Source organism: Fukomys damarensis, unplaced genomic scaffold (genome assembly GCF_012274545.1).
Source record: "Fukomys damarensis isolate Sample0158 unplaced genomic scaffold, DMR_v1.0_HiC HiC_scaffold_7, whole genome shotgun sequence".
Lineage (NCBI taxonomy): Eukaryota > Metazoa > Chordata > Mammalia > Rodentia > Bathyergidae > Fukomys > Fukomys damarensis.
Genome location: NW_022900919.1, coordinates 15,407,503 through 15,426,529, shown reverse-complemented (window position 1 = coordinate 15,426,529; position 19,027 = coordinate 15,407,503). Strand labels below are relative to the sequence as shown.

Sequence of the window (19,027 nt, the reverse complement as noted above, 5' to 3'; positions counted from 1 at the left end):
GAGAGGGAGGGAGGGAGATATCATTGATAGGAGAGTAAGGGAGTAAGCCAAGAAAGCAGAACTCACTTTATAACAACTTGTTCTTGCAGTAACTAATTCAGTCCTGTGGGACTAATCAGTCTCAAGAGAACTAATTCAGTTTCTCAAGGAAAATATTAGCCCGCTGTGAGAATTGATTCAGTGTGTCTCCAAAAATCTTTTAAAGGGTCTGTAACTTCAGCAGTATTACACTGGGAAATTAATCCTCAAAATAACTCTCGGTGGGGACAAACCACATTCAGACCATAGGCTTCCCATAGATGTCCCTCTTCATCTCTCCACAGAAGCCCATGCTCTTACCAAGACTTCCTGTTTTCTCTAAAAATTGCTCCTCTACCCACTTCCATATCCATTAGTCTTCCATACTTGCCTCTCTTGGACTGCAAGGGAGAGAGCAGCAGTAACCTTCTTTCCCCTGTGGGAAAAAACCAGTAAAAAATTCTCCTTTGATTGGTGACTGCTTAACCCACACCCCTGAATTAAACTTCTTTTAGGAGTGGGTCTATATAGCCCATATCTTTCCTGCTTACGTCCATTTTACAGATGGGGAATTTGAGGTCGACCTCACAGATACTTGGAGGGGTGGATGCACAATCTTATTTCTTTCTCTGCAAGCTCTGCATAGATGAAAGGAGGGGTGATTTTGCCAGATGTCTGAGTCTTCTCGAATCACAGATGTCTGGTTCTGGTAGTAGTTTGCTCTAGTGGTAGCTGGGTGTCAGTAAGTGCTTTCTGTGTCATCCCAGGTGATGCCTGAACTTAAGAGCTTTGGGTTTCCAGAGCTTCTGTATCCAGGGATCAGTTAAATGTACAATTCCGTTTTCCTGTCTTTCCATGACAGAAGGCCACAAATGGACATGTTGAGAGAAGGAACAGATCAGTCCACAGATAAATGAGTTACATCAATCTAAATCATGAATATTCTATGTGTAAATTGAGAATAAGTCCAAGAAAATGGAAGACCTTTAACTGAACTGAAGGCCCTTAGTGATTCAGAGTGAAGAGAATTTAGGAAGCAGGAAATCTGAACTCCTTATTACACCACAGAGGGAGCTGCATTTGGAGTAGGAAATAACTTACTTCAGGTCATACAGTAAGGTAATGATAGAATGAGGACCATAGCTCAGGTGAGGGCTGAAGCAATGTAAATTCACGTGGGAGGTTAAGACAGAATGGGAAAATGGGGTCTGGGTCGAGTTCATTGTGCTCTGAAACCATTTGAAATGGTATAACTCATTCTCCCAGACAGGCTCAGCAACTTCCTACAAATTCCTGAATCCTTGGGGAGTTTCCCTGCCCAGCTCCCAGAGTCCAGACCCAGTGAGTGCTGCTTGTTTTGCCTGCAGCCTTCGCTCCCTTGCCAGGCACAGAATCTGACCATGGCCTCTCGCCTGTTCTAGGGTGCAGCAGATGGCAGTGAGGAATGCAGCCCAGCTGGCACGTGGGAGGCTCTGAGGCAGGGGAAAAGGCACTGTGGGGTGGTCGGCTCTGGGCAGAGTCCTGGGCTGGGGGTGGGGCTGGAGAGGTCACAGCGATGTCAGGGTCTCCTGGCCTTGACCCCTATCCTGTGATGAGAGATGAACATATCCCACACGTGGTCGCCTAATGGTCCACAGATTAAATGTGGCCAGTTTCACTTTTTAAAGACAGAGCACAATCATTAACCTTTAAAGAAAGGGAATCTAAGGGAAAGCAATGAGAAAACAGTAGCTTAAGGCAGTGGACGATAATCTTAGGTGAAACAGTGAAGACGTTGATGAGCAAGAGAAGCAATGTGAAAATAGTGTGGGTGCTGGGCCAGAGCCTCCTTTCATTTCCCATGAAGGATGACTCACTCTTTCTTTCTTTCTTTCTTTCTTTCTTTCTGAAGGATGACTCACTCTTTCTTTCTTTCTTTCTTTCTTTCTTTCTTTCTTTCTTTCTTTCTTTCTTTCTTTCTTTCTTTCTTTCTTTCTCTCTCTCTCTTTCTTTCTCTCTCTCTCTCTCTCCTTCCTTCCTCCCCCCACCTTCTTTCTTTCTTTTTGTGATACTGGGATCAACGCAGAACCTTTTATGTTGGGGAGGCAGGCACAGTGCCACTGAGCTAAATCCCCAACACACAACTTTTTCATTTTTTGGTGGTGCTAGCTACATCTCTGGAGAAAATGTATGCCAGCTTCTAGCTATCACATCACAGCTTCTTCAGTGGGCCAGTGTATGGGGTCCTGGAGTACCCAGAGGGCTGCCAGAGGCTGTGTTGGTCTGTCAGGTTTCTCAGTTTAATTCGTGCTACTTCCTGTTGGTGTCCTGTTACGTCCAGACTATTTCCTGTAACAAGGAAAGTGCCTTGTGGTGGATTCGACTTCCTGTCAGTTCCCGGTTTCTTGAGGTAATTCGGGCTTTTTGTGATTCTTTGAAATGGTGCAGCTCAGAGTCTGAGAGCCTGTCTGTCCAGGTTTCTTAGCTGGGCCTCGATTCTTACTAACAGAAGACCTTCCACAAGTCATTTAAAAGCCCTGAGCCTCAGTTTCCTGGTCAATGAAGTGCAGCTGATGGTAGAATTACATGCTCTGTAGGGATATGGGGACGAAGACAGGAGTTAATTTGCCTAGAACGCTGCCTGCCTCCTAGTGAGTGCTCTCTGTGGGCGGTGATATTAAATGCCACATCCTGGATCTGGACGTTCACACCAGCTGCAGCTCCAGACTGAGCATCCTCACAGCTTCCCTGGAGCATGCTGAGGGCTCTGGTCTTCTTATGTCACCTCAGAGATGAGGGGCGACTTTGGACCTGTCCACCTGGAATCTGAGGAAAAGTTCCCCCCAGGTTATAAGGATCAGCACCAGCATTTGCTCGGTACTTGCATCGTTTGAAGTACAAAATTCTCTCAACAACCCTTGAATAGACATCTTGTACACCTGCTTTGTTTGCATTTTACAGATGAAGAAATTGGGACAAAGAGGAAGTTTTATTTTATAGCAAATATAAATACTATGTACAGTATTATACATTAAATGCTAAGGACACACATGTGCGTTAAATATTGCTCATCTTCGTGCTTGCAGTCTAATAAATGACAGCACTAATTATTATGTGTATTTGATTTCATTTAATCTTTACAGTCCCTTTGAAGTAGGGCTTATCCTTATCTTTATTGTGGAGCAAATTGATGTTAATACTAAGTTAAATAACTTGTCTAAAGCCTAGCATCTCCAGATGGGCAGAGTGGATTCCACTGAGAAGGTAACTAAAACCCTAAAATATGTTCTTTCACTGTATTGTTACCTGCTAACCAAGTCCACTAGGGGTTATTAGGTGTGGCTCTAGTCCTCAGCTTAGAATTTTGGACTCTAATCTGACCTCCTCTTGCTAGTACAACCTGCTGTCTTCCAGAGGGAGCTTGCAGATGTCTGTCTGGTACCTAATATGTGAATCTGGTACTGGCTCCAACCAGCTTTCCAGACTCTGGACCTATTTTCCTACTCTCTATGTATACCCACCCCTCCTGTAGGTTCAGGGATCAAACTCAGGATCTTGAGCTTGCAAGGTAGGTGCAGTGCTAAATTCTCAGCACCATAGTCTCACTCGTAAGGCCAGGACTTACCTGAAGCTGTAGATACTTTAACTACAAAAAGGGCCAAATATCAAGTGTCTTTGAAGGTAATGGGACCTAACTCATCTTACAAGCACATTTCTTCTGTAACTTTGAGACCAATTTCCTAGTTACCCAAGTACAAATAGAAATAAACTTGTGTACCTCTGCACACTCTGACTTCATTTATTCCAGACTCTGAGGTTGAGGTGGGGCCTACACTGAAACTAAATATTCTGAAAATATGTGTTGAGCCACTTCTAGATACTAAGCCTTCTGTCCCACGTGTTTCCCTTGTCAAAGGGGAATCTATCTTCTCTCCTTGCAAAAGCTCTCATTCTCTGGAAGTAGGACTCTGAAGTTTGCCTTTCTTGCTGTCCCAGGTGCATTCAAATAAACCTCAGCGACTTAGTGTGGGCCCAGGACCAACAGTGTTCCTCACTCAAAGGTTGTTAGAAGTATAGAATTTCAGACCCTACTCCAGACTTACCAAATCAAGATCTGCATTTTAAGAAGATCCCTGAGTCATTTGTAAGCGCAGTCAAGTAGGAAGTAGGTCACAACCTCTCCAGACTATTTCCTCTGAGCCTGGAAGCTGGCATGGTCACATAGTCTGGGACCCACACCTGTGGGTCACTTGGGAAGCTGGAGCACAACTCAGGTGGGGGTCAAGCTTTCTGCGTGCCCAAGCCCTACAGGGGCTGCATTGCGTGAGCTCACCACAGAGAGACTCACTCCATAGTAATCAGACTACAGAGTGAGAAGGGTTATCACAGAGGAATAATCAGAGTGAATGTCTGGGAGCACAAAGCTAGAATCACTTGCACTTGCTGCATGAGAAGAAAGAGACCCCAAGACAAAGCTATTGGAGGGGACAGGAGTGTTGTCCACTTGAACCTTGAGGAGTGAATAGGACTTTTTCAGTTGTTCAGTGGGAAGAAGGTATTCCTGACAGAGGAAATAGGGCGGGGAGAAGCATACAGACCTGAACATGCGTGGTTGATTTTGGAATAGCAGGTGGTCTGCTGTGGCCAAAATGTGGGATCTGATAGAGTGTTAGATAGGAGGTGGGGAGCAGAAACTTGGCAGCACATCCATGGCTATCTCTTGTGGGTTTAAAAGTTATCATACGAGTGTCTGAGTCACTTTCTCGTCTCTGGAACAGAACACCTGACACCCACAACTTAGAGGAAGGGAGATTTATTTTGGCTCATATTTCAGTACATAGGTAGGACAGCATGACGGAGGGGCATGGATAGGAAAAGCTGCTCACCTTATGGCAATCAGGAAGCAGAGAGCAAAGGGCGATACACCTTTCTAGGCCATCACCCTAGTGCCTAGCTAGGCCCTCTCCTAGCATCACATTTAGCTATAAACTCACCCAGGGACTAATCCACTGATGAATATAGTGCTCCCACTATCTGATTGCCCCCCAAAAGCTCTGTTTATGAGTGCATGAAGCTTTGGAGGACAGCTAGATATAAACCTCTCAACAAGGTGCGTGAAGAGCTTAGGAACCACTGGGACACACAGAGGAGTTGATCTTCTTGGTTCCTCAGAGTGGCCCTGTGAGAGTGAGACAGCCACTGGCCTGGGTGTCAGCCGTAAGCCTTGGCTGTGTGTGACGGGAGTGGGTCAGAAGTTTGATTTGGTCACGGTCCCAGATAACTTCCAAACAGAAATGGCAGGCTTCGAAAGTGTGTTCGATAACTTGGAGATGTTGTGAGGCATGGAAAGACCCAAGACAGCATGGAAAACATTTGAGAATAAAAAGAAGCCCTTTGACTGTAGCTGCCCAGAAGAAATGGCGCAGAAAGTTCTGTTTTTTTTTTTTTTTAATAGATGGGCTGGGGAGATAGTGCCAGCCAGGTAATAGCATTAGGACTATTTCTCAAGCAGTTATCTGAATGATATGCTTCTGTCCATAACTGCTCAATGACTTATTAAAGTACCCCCTCTAGACATTCTGGGTTTATTAAAACTATATTAGAGATAATCCAGAAAATCGAGAGAAGGAAAACCAATCTATCATCCTCACTCTCCATATGAGCATTTTGAATTACTTTCTTTAGAATTAACCACATTAAATATGCAATTTGGTAGCTGCTCATTGAAATATTTTCTTCCTCTTCCGGGGCTCGCAGACTACATTTCCCAGCTGCCTTTGCGGGTGGGTGTAGCCATGTAACGGGTCCACAGCGCGCTGGGCTTGGGTTTGAGGACCATAAAACCCCCGGACAAGTGCCTCCAGACTGCATGGTGCTGTCTCTAGTGCTAAAAATAAACTACTCAGGTTAAACTATTGACATCTTGGAGTTTGCTACAGTGGTTAGTTTACCTTCCTCAGTTCAGAGCCTGAAATTTCAGTGAGCAGAGAAGCACAGGGCTTTTAGCTTCTTTCAGTGCAGAGAAGTACAGGGCTGAGCATCTAGTGTTTTCCTGTGGTGACTCTTCCAGGAGCACATGCCCTCTTCAGAGGCAGAAGCTCAATATTTTCCCTTTCCTTCTCCTGTTGTTTCTGACAGTTATAAAATGATAGGAATATCTTCTGGCATCCTGTATGCTTGGAAAGCAAGAGGCTCACTCTGATACAGGTTGCAACATCTCCAGCAGATTCTTTAACTCCTCCGAGTCTTAGTTTCCTCATATATGAAATGGTCATTGTAAGAGCTGCTTTCTGGAGCTCTTAAGGAGCATTAAAGGAGATAATGGTGGTCAAGTGCATAGAACATGACACATGAAAGGTGCTTTCCCACTGGATTGAGTGCTCCCTAGAAGCTATGACTCTTGCGGCTCAGGTATTTAACAGTCCCTGATACAAAGGTGCCCAGTGGCTGGTTGTTTAGCAAATATAGAGAGCCTTAAAGAAATTTGCATATTTCAAAGGAGCAGCAATGGACCCTGGATTGGAGAGCTTTATAAAAGCTATATAAGAACTATATTAGAAAGGCAATAGAGGAACATGGAAAAGGTCCTGGCAATGTAACACCTTAACCTGGAGGCGCTGGAGGGATAATCTGCTGGTTCACCATGAGTGTCAGGGAACCAGAATGTGTGGGAGAAGGTGGGGTCATGTTAACGTGAGTGTCTGGGGTTGCTCTATATTTGGATGATGACTCTCTCATCTGAGGTTAACCCTCTTTGTCGGAGTCATCCAGCCAAAAGGGATTAACTGCTTTTCACTCCAGGCTCCACCAGCCTGACAATGTGAGCTTTGCGTTGCTAGGGCCCAGTGATTCAAGCAGTCAATTTCTATTGACCCAACACACGAGGCTCCTTTGTGGTCATTTAATCTCAGCCCTTTAATGGTATGGAGAAAGAGAATGAGACCCCCAGAGAGGAGGTGTCTTATTTCTTGTTGTAGATTTGGGATCAGAATCTCTGTTTCTAGCTTGGGGTTCTCTGCTCTCCTCTGTGCTGGTCTCCAGTGAAGGAGTCAGGAAAAGGGCCTTTGCTAAAAGAGGAGGAGGACTTGTGTATGGATGTGAATTCTGTACTGGATTCTGAGACATCCTCAGTCTGTCTCTGCAAAATCCAGCCTTGGTATCTGGGCTCTTTGGAACTATCCCTAAGGGGCCACATTCTGGCTTTGTGTGCTCAGCTCAAGATTCAGATTCTAGGAGGTGAGAACTCTTCTCAGCCCAGCTGGGGTTCATTTCCTACCCAAAGGAGGGCCCCATAATGGTGAATCCCAAGGTTATATGTAGTGAGAGAATGGAAATTCCTCAAGGAAAATTGGGGAGATTTTGATGAAGGAAGGTGAATTTCTACCACACTCACTTGAGCTGGCTTCTCTTGCTGAAATAATAAAGATCACATGGTGAGCTTTGTGAGTGACTGTTGAAGACTTTGAAAATCTGGCTACTTTTCTATCTCCCTTTATTTTTAAGGCATTCAGATTTTCACAACCTTTTTCTTATTTGCCCCAAGTTTGCGTTTTAAGAATTAAAATACACAAAATTCAAAGACAGACATGTCTCCCTTAAATCCCTTTTACATCTGTGGATTTATTCGACAAATGTTTATTGATTGTCCATTGCAGTAGGCATTGGGGTTGGTGTGAGGCATGGAAGACAGGATGTCTGCTCTCAGAAGGGATATAGTCTTGCAGTTTGTAAGGAAGCCCTGGATATGTATATAAATCACACATACACATATGCATAAATATACATACACAAATTTCATCGTGTACTTTAGAATTGATGGCTTATCTTTAATGTGGAGACCTATTAGGTCATTGGTGCTCATGAGGAATACTAACTTGGTCCAAGTAACGGGTACCTCTGTGAATCCCAAGGGTGAGTTGTTTTGCTAAAGCCAATGACTTTGCACTCTCCCTGTGCATAGAACACCTTGGAAACTGAAGAACAGAAAGTCCATCTCAAGACCAAACTGCCTGCTACTGTGTTCCCTGAGGCTGGGAGGGAGTGGGTGGCCTTCATTTGTGCTGCTTCTGTTTTCAGGCTGTGAATGGGAACTGGCACCACAAGATGCTTTGTTGTCATGTGGTGGTGTTTGAACATGGGGCAGCATATTTCTCTGCTATTATCAAGTTATTTGTTATCCCAGCAGCTGGCAATGGTGTAATGGTTTTTAGGAGAAAAAGCCTGGAGATATTTGTTTAGAGAGAATAAAAATAGGCAGGAAATGCGGTGTGCTGGGCACCTCATGCAGAACGGTTATGACTGCACTTTATGCAGACAGGACTGATCCTTGGTTAGAATTCCTTATGGATGGTCCCTCCCCAGGGTTCTGCGAAGGGTCAGACATTGTAGTAGGGGAGGCTGTTTCATCCTTTCTGCATGCACTGACAGAGCTAGAAAAGCTGCCTCAGCTCCTGGGCTCCGGTCAGGCCTGTACTGATCAGGAGCGCCTGAGCAGTGATTGTGGCTTTGGGTCCAAGGTCACAGACTTAGACAGCCAAAGCCCACTACTTTTGCTTCTTCTTCTGTTTTGTTCCATGGTGGTGAGCATACATGTGCTGGAGTCAGACTGAAGTTTGCTTTCTTCACTTTACTAATTGTACCTCAATCCTCTATACCTTAGTTTCCTTGCTTGTAAAGCAAAAATAATATTAAAGAATGCTATATCTTATGTAGTTATTAAGAGGAGTGGATTAAGTGTGAGAGTGCAATGCTTAGCAAAATGTTGAACATATACAAAGTGTAGTAGTCACCTATATGGTAATAATGCTGCTTAACAAACATCCCTGGAAATAAGAAGTCTTAAAGACTGAGTTTTAAACCACTGGGGTCCTTCATGCCTTTCTAAGAGACATTACAGCTGGCCTTGGTGCCCTCAGCTCTAAGTCCCAGGTCTCTGTAAACATGGACATGAGCAGAAGAGAAGGCAGAATCTTTGGAATCTCGTCCAGTAGCAAGTATTTACTTGAGGTGACAGATAATTTGCCTCCCGCAAAGCCAAGTGAAAGGCCTTTGGGAGACTCTTCTGGAGCCTGAGAGGCTGAGAATGCTGGCAAGAGGAGAGACAGGGTCTCTGGTCCCCTTGCTGGGTGTTTGCTGCTCTGTAATATTAAAGACTGGAGTGAACCAAGCAAAAGAGCTCTTCATAGGCCACAAGTCCCCTGGACTTTGGCCAGGTGAAGACATAAGAGCCTACATCCAGTCTGCAGATTTTGGAAGGCAGGAGGCTCGATGGAGAGCCTGTGTCAGCAGGGAAAGATGGGCGGCGGCACAGTGCTAAGGAAGAAGAGGACATTTTTCTATTGCACTTGGTGGGTGCTTGCGAGCTTGCAGGAGGTGCCACAGGAAAAAACCTGCTGATGTGGGAAGGAGCAGGAACCCTGTTCTCACCTAAGCAATAGCTGTGTCAAAAGAGGGGAAAACCTTCCTGGAGAAGTGGGCAGGTGCGTGGACAGCTGGTGGGTCTGAAGCAGTCCCATTCTGAGAGGCTCCTCCTGCTGAAGAGCACCAAGGTGGGCTGGACACGGTCACTGGGAAACTTCACCAACAGACGGTCCAGTCTGCACCACAGCAATGCAGGGAGGGAGAACTCCCTGTCACAGTCAGGATTTTTGTTGCTGTTGCTATTCTTGCTCCACTCATGTTCTGGTTTGAATGAACACGATCAATCTACCTCCTTCTCCACCTCTGGCTGTCCTTCACCACTCCCCTCCTCCCTCCAGCTCTGTTTGGAATCGCGCACTGTGTTATCCTCTGGCTGATGAGCTCTCTCTGCACAAGAGGCAGCCCTGGGTGTGTGGCCATGCTGGCTGATCCGCTTGAGGCTCTGGCTTTTATTCTTAATCCATGGCTCCGTCTGGCCTGCAGCAGATGGAGTCCTTTGCAGGACGCCTGGCCAGTTGTTCCACTTTTCCGGATAAGGTGGAGTCCAAACACACACAGAGAAAAATGCAGGTAGAGGACCCAGCTTTGCAAACAGCCGAGGGTTGACATTTCTGAGGAAACAAGATTTTCCCAATGGTAAGAGCTGTCTTTTAACAGATAAATCTTTCCCCAGTTTGACAGTCTTTCAGCTTTCAAGGAGAGATTAAATGGCTAAAGTGGACCAGCAAAGGACTTAAGATGTAACTAACGGACTCCATCATTTGAGCTGCAGCTAGGGGGAGGAATTCATCTGTTCTCCTGCTTGAGTCTGGGCTCTTTGGTGACCTGCCTAAATATAGTGACAAACTGGACTCCGGGCTCTGATTGTTATAGTCTTAAATTATATCCCTATTGTAATTTGTTCTCATTCTTGTGTTTGCAGTGGAATTGGAAATTATATCTTTTGCCAAAGTTGGTGAACAAGCAGGGTTTTTATCTAGCTAATTGGTTTCCTTGTGCTCAAGACTATTGTTTTCCTGATTAGAAAAGTGGCACTTGCCGCGGAGTAGGATTCAGATAAAAGGAAAACTCATGAAGCTCTCCACTTACACCGCTTACTTGCTTTCCAGAAAGGTTGTTCTAATTTATCCCGCAGCTGGCAAGGGATGAGCTGCCCCCATCACGCATCCTTGTTTGGAGTGAGTGTAAGCGTTAAAAGGAAAATCAAACACTGTCAGTCTGTTAGATGAGAGAACATCTTATTTAACTCTTCATTTGCTTGATTGCTTAGAGACTGTACTTTTTTAATTGACTGATTGTACTTCTACTTCTAACCTGCTTTTTTCCATATTCTATGTCTATCTTAAAAGTGAGTGTTAGTGTCTTTCATATGTCAGTAATTGCTCTGTGTATATTGAGGATATTCAGGCAGTGACTCATCATTATTGTCAATATTTTCCCACTGTGTTTGACTTTAACTTTGTATTTCTATGACATTTTTGCCATTTAAAATCTAGTTTCTAATGCATTTATATTACTAATATGAACTAATTATGGTTTTCTGTTAAAAATCTCCTTTTTCATGTACAGAACATTTGTATCTTAAAAATCAGGAAAGTATTCACTGAAAAGTTTTTTTCCTCATTGAGTTTATTGGTACATTTTAGGTATACCATATGGTTACATTCATTATTGGCATCTTGTACCTTTACATGACAGGTCTTGGTTCTCATTTTTTCCCCATATCCCTGCCCTCCCTTCACCCCCTCCTCCCTTCCCTATTTAGAAAAACTTTATTTCCATTTTTTTATTTTCTCATATTTTTTTCTTTTCCATTATTTCCTTTTCCCTACCCTTCCCACTTCCCCTTTAAAAGTTTTGATTATTGTTATTTTAATTTATTTTTTCCAGTACTGGGATCGAATCCAGGACATTTACACTAAACTACATCCCTGGTCCATTTTTATTTTTTAGTTTTAGTTTGAAACAGAGTCTTGCTCAGTTGCTACATTGCTCATACTGGGGTTGAACTTAGGGGCCTCCTGCCTCAGCCTTCCACAGTGCTGATATTATGAGGGTGTGCCACCATGCCTAGCTTATTATTTTAATTTTATGTGTGATCTTTTAATCTGTTTGTGCTTTATTATGACTTTGTGTTGCAGTAAGGACCTGTATTTTAGTTCATTATAGTTATTTTGATTAGTTTTTTTTAGTACCACTTAGTGAATAGTTCTCCTTTCCCCAGTGAATTAGAAAGCTATTTGTATAATTTTGTACTATTTATGTTTTTCTTGTGTCCAAACTAGTCACATATAAAGCTTTGTGTTTGAAAAACGATTAAAAAAAAACCAATAGCAATTAACCTTATTAAGCACTTATAATGTACTAGGCTTTAGGTTCTTTAATTTCAGCATTTCATTTAATCCTCCCAATTTACCCAGGATGATTCAAGTAGTGGTTGGCAGGGCTGGGCGGTCACTCCAGACTTTCTGATTCTGAAATCTGAGCTGTTGTACTTTGCAATTTCTCCTTTCTCTTATGAGTCCTGCAAACTGTCTCCCATGGGTCCGAGCGAGAGGGAGTCTAGCCTATGAGCATAGAAAGTTTTGCTCTCGTGTTGGTAGTTTATGTTGTTCTTTTCTCTTTGAAGCACAAAAGTGCTGGGATTGGTCCTCGCCAGTCCAGAGGCAGTTGCTGCAGGGGACCTCTGAGGAGATGCTGTTGAGATGCTATTCCTGTGCATGGCTGTTCTGTACCTCTGGTCCCTGAACAGTGAGGCTAACTTTGTTTGGCGTTTAGTGAGCATTATGGATTTAAAGAGTGAAAGTTATCACCATGCCAGGCAAGTTTTGTCCTTAATATAAGCTTGTCTTAAAGTACAGCTGAGACACAGTGATAGAGGAAAATTTTAATTATGATTTCTGTTTCTGCTACTATTGCTTTCCCTCTGTAGTCATCCATAATTTTTACAGAATCTTGCTTCTTTGTCTTTCAGGTCTTTCATATTCTGTCCTACTTTTTGCTTTTTAAAAATATACTTCTCCTTTCCTTCTGAATATGGGCTCAGAAGCTGGGCAAAACTCAACAGGGTACTCAGTAGCTGGAAGGGAAGAAAGAGGTGTTAGCTTAGGGAAGGAAGCATAGAAGATCTGAACATCAGCTCTCTTTAGTCACATCTTTCCTCATCCCATTTGGGAATCGGTTGCTCTCTGTCATCACCTCCCCATTTGTGCTTACCTCAAAAAGGCATTTCTGGGACCAGGGATTTAACTCAGTGGTGCTGCTGCCTTCGATCCCCGGTACCAAAATCCAACTTTCCAAATTCTGCAAAATCTGAGACTTTTGAGCTCTAAGTTGATGTCACAGCAGAAGATCGACATCTGACCTCACATGTGATAGGTCACAGTCAAAATGCAGGGGTACTAAAAATAATTTATACATTTACCATTGGGCTGTGTGTGTAAGGTGTATATGAAACAGAGAGAGTTTTGCATGTAGACTCGTGTCCCTCCCCAAGATATCTCAGTATGTACAGTGGTACCTCAGTTCACAAACTTAATTTGTTCTACAATTCTGGAAAAGATGGCCACGTGTGTGTGAGTGTGGGAAAAATGGCCACGGTCATATTTGTTGCCCAGCACAGAGTTTGCAAACAAACAACATTTTGCCCGGTGCTTCTGTTTGTAAACAAATCTGCTTACAAACAAAAGTTTTCGTGAATGAAGGTACCACTGTATGTGCAAATATTCCAGAATCTGAAAAATATCTGAAATCTGAAACACTTCTGGTCCCAAGCATTTTTGTTAGAGCTACTCAACTTGTATCTGTATTAACAATATTTTTAAAAGAACAGTTTGTCTGTTGATTCCAGGAGTTTGACCCCACAACTATTCTCCCACAGTGTCTCCCATTTGGTTAAAATCACTGTTTCCTATTAAAGTGCCTAGTTTGTCCTATAAATCCAGGGTGTGTGGCTGCAGATAAGATGAGCACAGGAGCTTGCTTTAAAGAAGCCCTTCCCTCTGTCGAGTTACATCATGCTGTGCACAAATGGGGTCCCCGACATCCTCCCTGGGGCTCAATCTGGAAAGCTGGGGTGCCTAGGGTTGGCAGCCCTACCTGAGTCATGTTTAAGGGCTCAGCTTTCTCCTGCTGAGTCGCCTGTCCCATCCCGTGCCATTTGGACACGACGTGCTGGCTCCTCTTCTCTGCCAGCACTTGCTGAAGAGCAGCTCCCCCAGCTCTGGGTCCTTCTCCATCCTTTCTGCTGCTGGTGCTTGCCAGTTCTCTCTTTATGATTTAACAAAACTGCATGTCCTAGTTAAGATGCTTTGCACCGGGGGATCCTTTTCTCCATCCTGTTCTTAATCCTCAACTTTCCAAGTCATCTGTGAAATAAGAGCCTGGACCTCCTAGAGACATTATGTTAAGTGAAACAAGCCAAGCCCAGAAAAACAAATACAACACTGTAACAAAGCCTTAACAGTGAGATTTTAGTTCAGAAAAATCAACTCATCCATCAACATCTTTTGTCTTAAAAGAAAAACACAGTAACACCCGTGGCATAGGTTCACCACTGCTGCCATAGAGTCAGCATTCGGTGTTCCAAAATAACCAAGAGTGGAGAGGTGGCTTGTTCCATGCATTAAATAGTCCCTGTGTACAGTGTGTCATCTGTGTGATACAAATGGGAGCCCCAGGGTGTGCATTCACTCTAGGCCAGTTATTTGTCTACTATTCTGAAAAGTAGATCTCATCTGCTCTTTACAACAAGTTTGTGCAAGGAAGGGAGTGTTATTCCTGCTCGACAGAGAAGCTAAGTCACTTTCTGCAAGGTGGGTGATAGAGCTGTGATCCAGGTCTTGGGATTCCTTGCTCTATGTGAAGCAAACCTTCACTGAGGGTCTCCAGGGATAAGCAAGGAGGGACTAACTGACAAAACATGGATTTGGTAGTTTGGAAAAACTAGAAGTGATCTCCAGGAGGGAGATCCTGGCTCTGAGCACTCTTGGTCTGTGGCCCCCACATGTCAGTCTGTAAATTCACCTCTTCCCCAAAAGTCACCTGGACTGTACTGGGCTGGTGTCTTACAGGGGCAGATAGGGAAGATGGTTCGTTGCATTGCCCTGGATGTCACCTGATTGCAAAGTGTTTAGAGAGATGCTGTAAAGCCCTCAAGAAATGTTTGTCCATGAAATCCTATTGTGCTCCTTTCTGGGAAAATTATCCTAGGGTTAACAGCAAGGTGGGCAGACATGTTTTACCTTGCAGCTTCTCGTTTGCCATTCTTTTCTTGCCACATTCATTAAGTTATCAAAGTTCTATTAAGATTTAAATGAAAATTTCCAGCCTCACGGTCCATCTGTTCACGCTATTTATTCCCCAGGGAAGTCACGATTCTGTCATTTGCGATTTTAGTTTTTCATCTCTGCAGTGAGTGGTGTTTCCTCTGTGAGGCTGCGACGCACGACTTCCCAGGGGGACTCTTGGGGGGATCTCGAGGCTAATGGCACTTCTCAGGAAGTGAGAAACCTCTACGGAGTGTGAGGGACAGCTGCCAAGCCCAGGCGGGGGTGGTGAGGAGGCGTCTGTGCGAAATCTCTGCAGAACATAGTTTTAGGCCCCGAAGGAACAGGGACTTCTTCTAAGTTGCACTGCAACTTTCTGCTCTCCAAAGATGCAGGGATCGAAGCCAGGACTTTGCATACTAGGCAAGCACTCTCCCATGGAGCTGCATTGCTAGGCAAATATTCACTCCTTTTGTTTCATTCTTGAAATGGGGCTTCTTCTGCTGTGGCTTCCCTAATAGAAAACCAGTGACTAGGGGGTTAAACAATAGCAATTCATTTTCTCACCAGATCTGTCTCTGTATCTTCACATGGTCTTTCCTCACATCCTTGTGTCCTGATCTCTTCCTCTTATGATGGGGGTCATGGATCAGCCTCATTTTAACTTATTTACCTCTTTAAAGACCCCCATTTCCTAATACAATCACAAATGGCCTTTTGGGGTCCTGCAGGTTTGGAATCCAGCACATGAACTTTGAGGAGATACAGGTCATCAGTCCATAGCAGGGGGTGAGTGTGTGAGAGCAAAAGCACAGGTTGGGTTTCTGTGCTATGCCTGACGCTGTACACTGGGCTTCACATATGTTTTATTCTTATTGAAAGCATCTTACAGACCATCCAGCCATGACCCCAGCCCACCTTGGTGTGATAAGCACTGTGCTGTCAGTACAAGGGCTGAGTCCTCCCTCAAGAACTTGGAAGTTGGAGATCAGGGGATAAGAAGCAGAGTGGGAAAAGGAAGTCTCCATAAAGATGAAAGGATTCCCTGCTTCCTCTACTTGGACATGGCTACACTGAGTATATTAATAACACTAATAGCAATAATAATATTGCCAGTTGACATTTGTTGAGTGCTTACTTGGTTAGGCCTATGATCCAAGTGCTTTAAATATATTACTTTTTTTTTAAGTACTGGGGTTGGAACCTGAGGATGCTCTACCACAGAGCTACACCCCTCAGCCATTTATTTATTTTTAAACTGTGAGACAGGGTCTCCTTAAGTTACCCAGGCAAGATTTGAACTTGGAATTCTCCTGCCTCAGCCTCCCTTGGGGCTGGGATTACAGCCATGTGCCATGTTCTATGTCTGGCTTATGTTATTTGCTTAATAGTCTCATCTTTGAGTCTCAACTCAAAAAGTTGGTCAGCGAAGTCTGTTCAGAAAAAAGACTTCAGAAGGCAGTCTGGATGACAACACTCATAATGCTGCCCAAGAAAGAGAACATTCTAGCCAAGGAGCGCAGACATGAGGGTTCCCTTGGCAAAGCAGTGCCTTCTGTGGGCACAGCAGGGGGCTTAGAGCTGGGGACCTTGGCAGGGTGGCTCAACTCTGTGTGGGTTGAGTTTCCATGTTGGCGTGATTAGGGTAGGAGAGGCCCTATCAAGATGGTCGTGCCAAGTTGAGGATTCTGTTTGGCATGCAGATCTGTCCTTGCAGATAGGGAGAGTGGCATTCTGGCTGCTGTCACCATCTGGAATGCTTGGTTATGGGGCCGGTGAACCAGGTCTCCATGCCTGACCTGAGTGAACCGTAGACCTTAGCCTGGGCTCTTCATTCGTTCACTGTGGATGCTGTAACAGATGACCACAAATGCAGGGGCTTAAAATGGCACAGGTTTATTTTACAGTTCTGGAGGTCAGAAGTCTGAAATGGGTCACACTGGGTTAAGGTCAAGGGATCAGCAGGACTGTGTTCTTTTTGAAGGCTTTAGGGGGAAGCTGGTCCTTTGGCTTGTCCTCCTTCTTGAGGTCACCTGCATGTCTATTGTGGGTCTTTTTTTCTCCACTGTAAAAGCCAAGGCCTTAGTGTTTCCAAGTCTTTTTCTCACTTAGACCCTCCTGCCTCCTCCTTTCACTTATAGGGACCCTTGCGATTGGTCACACTGGGCTTTCGCTATCTCAGTCTCTTTAACTTAATCATATCTGCAAAATAACTTTACTGCGTAAGGCGGATACTCACAGGTTCTTGGATTAAGATGTGGATCTACTTGGGGAATTGTTATTCTGTCTACCATCGCTACTCACTTATATCGGCCTCATTGTAAAAAAAATGTCAGTGGCTTAAACCAGGCACAGACTGCACAAGAGAAGAAAACTATAGATCAATATTTCAAGTGTGGAGATAAAAAAGCCTCCACAGACTACTAGCAGACAGAAACTAGCAACATAGAAAAAGGGTTATAAACCCTGGCCTAATGACACTTATCCCAGGGATGCAGGCTTGGCCAACATGTTAGCAAATGTAGTATACCACTTTAATAGAATGAAAAAGAATTCTTGCATCATCATCCCAACCGACACAGAAAAATATTCTGTTGACAAAACCCAACACCCTTTCCTGATGAAACTACTCAAATTAGGAACAGAAGGGAACTTTCTCAGTCTGATAAAGGGCATCTAGGAAGAGCCCACAGTGGAAAACTCCATAGTTAGTGGCAAGAAGATGGAATACTTTTCCTGGAGGATCAGAAACAGAACGGGGATGTCCACTCTCGCTACTTCTAATCAGTATTGTGGATGATATAACATGGGCTTTGGAATGAAAGTCCAAGTCCACCAGTGCTGGCTCCAGTAATTTCTAGTTGTGTGGTTTTGAGCTGGATGCTTAGCCTCTCTGAGCTTAGCAGAGTGTTCCCATCTACACAAGGGATGAAGACTGTAGTCTACCTGGGAGGTTCTTGTCAAGCTTCCAGCTCCTAGCTGGGCATATGGCAGATGCTCATAAAATGTTCTCTACCCTTTCTTGCCCCTGGGTGCTCAGCTTTGTCTTGGAGAAAAGAGAAAGGGGTGGGCAAGAGGCTCAAGTGGGTGGGAGGGGAGCTAAGCATTTCTAAGAGTTCTAATTCAGGGTCAGAGGCCAGACTGGGAAACAGATCAGAGGCACCTGTGGTGGAGATGCTCAGAGCCAGCTCATTATGCCGAGCCCTGGCTTGAGCTGCCAGCAGAGCGACCAGTTCTCTACTCCCACGGCCGACAGCCCTGGCCAGCAGCTCATCTTGTGTCCCCTGGCAGGAAGGCTCAGGGGGTGTTTAGAAAGCAGATTGTCCACACTCCCCTGATTTTTGCAAAAGAAAGCTCTCTCTGGAACAAAGAGCCTCTTGGAAGAGGGAGAGAAGAACACTCCTGAGGCAAGGCAGTCACAGACTGTTCCAGTGATGGCCCCAGAGGGCGTTTGTGTGCACACGAGCAGAGATGCTGGGAGGGGGAGGAGGCAGGCCAGGCACAGCGGTGGGAGGAGGGAGGCATCTGGAAAACGTTCTGCTGGGCTGGGCACTGCAGTCTGCATAGATGGAGTTCAGGTTTATCCTCTGGAAATTAGGACATAAAATAATCCTAGGGGTCCACCAGGAACTCCACATTAACTCCGCGAAGCTGTGCAGATTTGGAAGTTGTTCTCTGAGGCCCCCCCCTCAAATGTGAAAGTAACATGCATTTTATGGACCATGAGAAGGCTTGGGAGGAGGCAGTGACTAATGAGTGGTGTTTGTTGCACTGCCCAGAAAAACCTCCTGAGGTATCTGAGCCTATTCCCCTGGAGGAAAAGAGGAATCCCTTTCTACCTGTGACACCTCTTATCACTGTTGGGTTCACCCCAAGGGCTCAAGTGTAATGGGGGTGTGTGTGTGTGCAGAAGGTGCATATCCCTACCCGCACCCTGGGGAGGTCTGGCAGAATCCTGGCCCCTCCGAGGAGCTGTTTGCACCTGAGTCATACTCAGAGGTTGTCTCTGAGGAGAAGGTGGGAGGGGAGAGCAGGGGGAGGTGTTAGAATGCTCAGGCTGCTCTGTTCTTTCCTTAAAATTTCTCTTTGCAGCTTGTGACAGTGCTTTTGCCACATAGAGTCAGAACACATAAATGGACCAGGGCCTCACTGGCGTCTGTGGCCAGGGGAGGAGGATTGAACCAGGGGAGGATGGAACATGAGATCCTTATGATGCCACCCTTGAGCCCCTTTTTCTTGCTGCTTTTCAAACAGATAAAATCATCTCAGTGACATTGCATGTGTGAGATCCTTGGGGGTCAGGACATTCGAACAGATATTTAACGTGACTCAGGACACACACT

At 44.8% G+C, this 19,027-nt stretch overlaps 1 protein-coding gene across 3 annotated transcripts in view; it reads left to right on the top strand.

Moving 5' to 3' along the window:
* The window catches only part of Sv2b (synaptic vesicle glycoprotein 2B), a 175,948-nt gene that overhangs the window by 6,277 nt on the left and 150,644 nt on the right, over nucleotides 1–19,027 (top strand). The window contains exon 1 of one of the 3 annotated variants that reach the window (XM_010621013.3): nucleotides 9,827–10,053. The exons of the other annotated variants lie outside the window; for them this stretch is intronic. The gene's annotated coding sequence lies outside the window, so the exon portion shown is untranslated. Of the gene's footprint in view, nucleotides 1–9,826; nucleotides 10,054–19,027 lie in introns of those variants that run through there. 3 annotated transcript variants of the gene reach the window in all.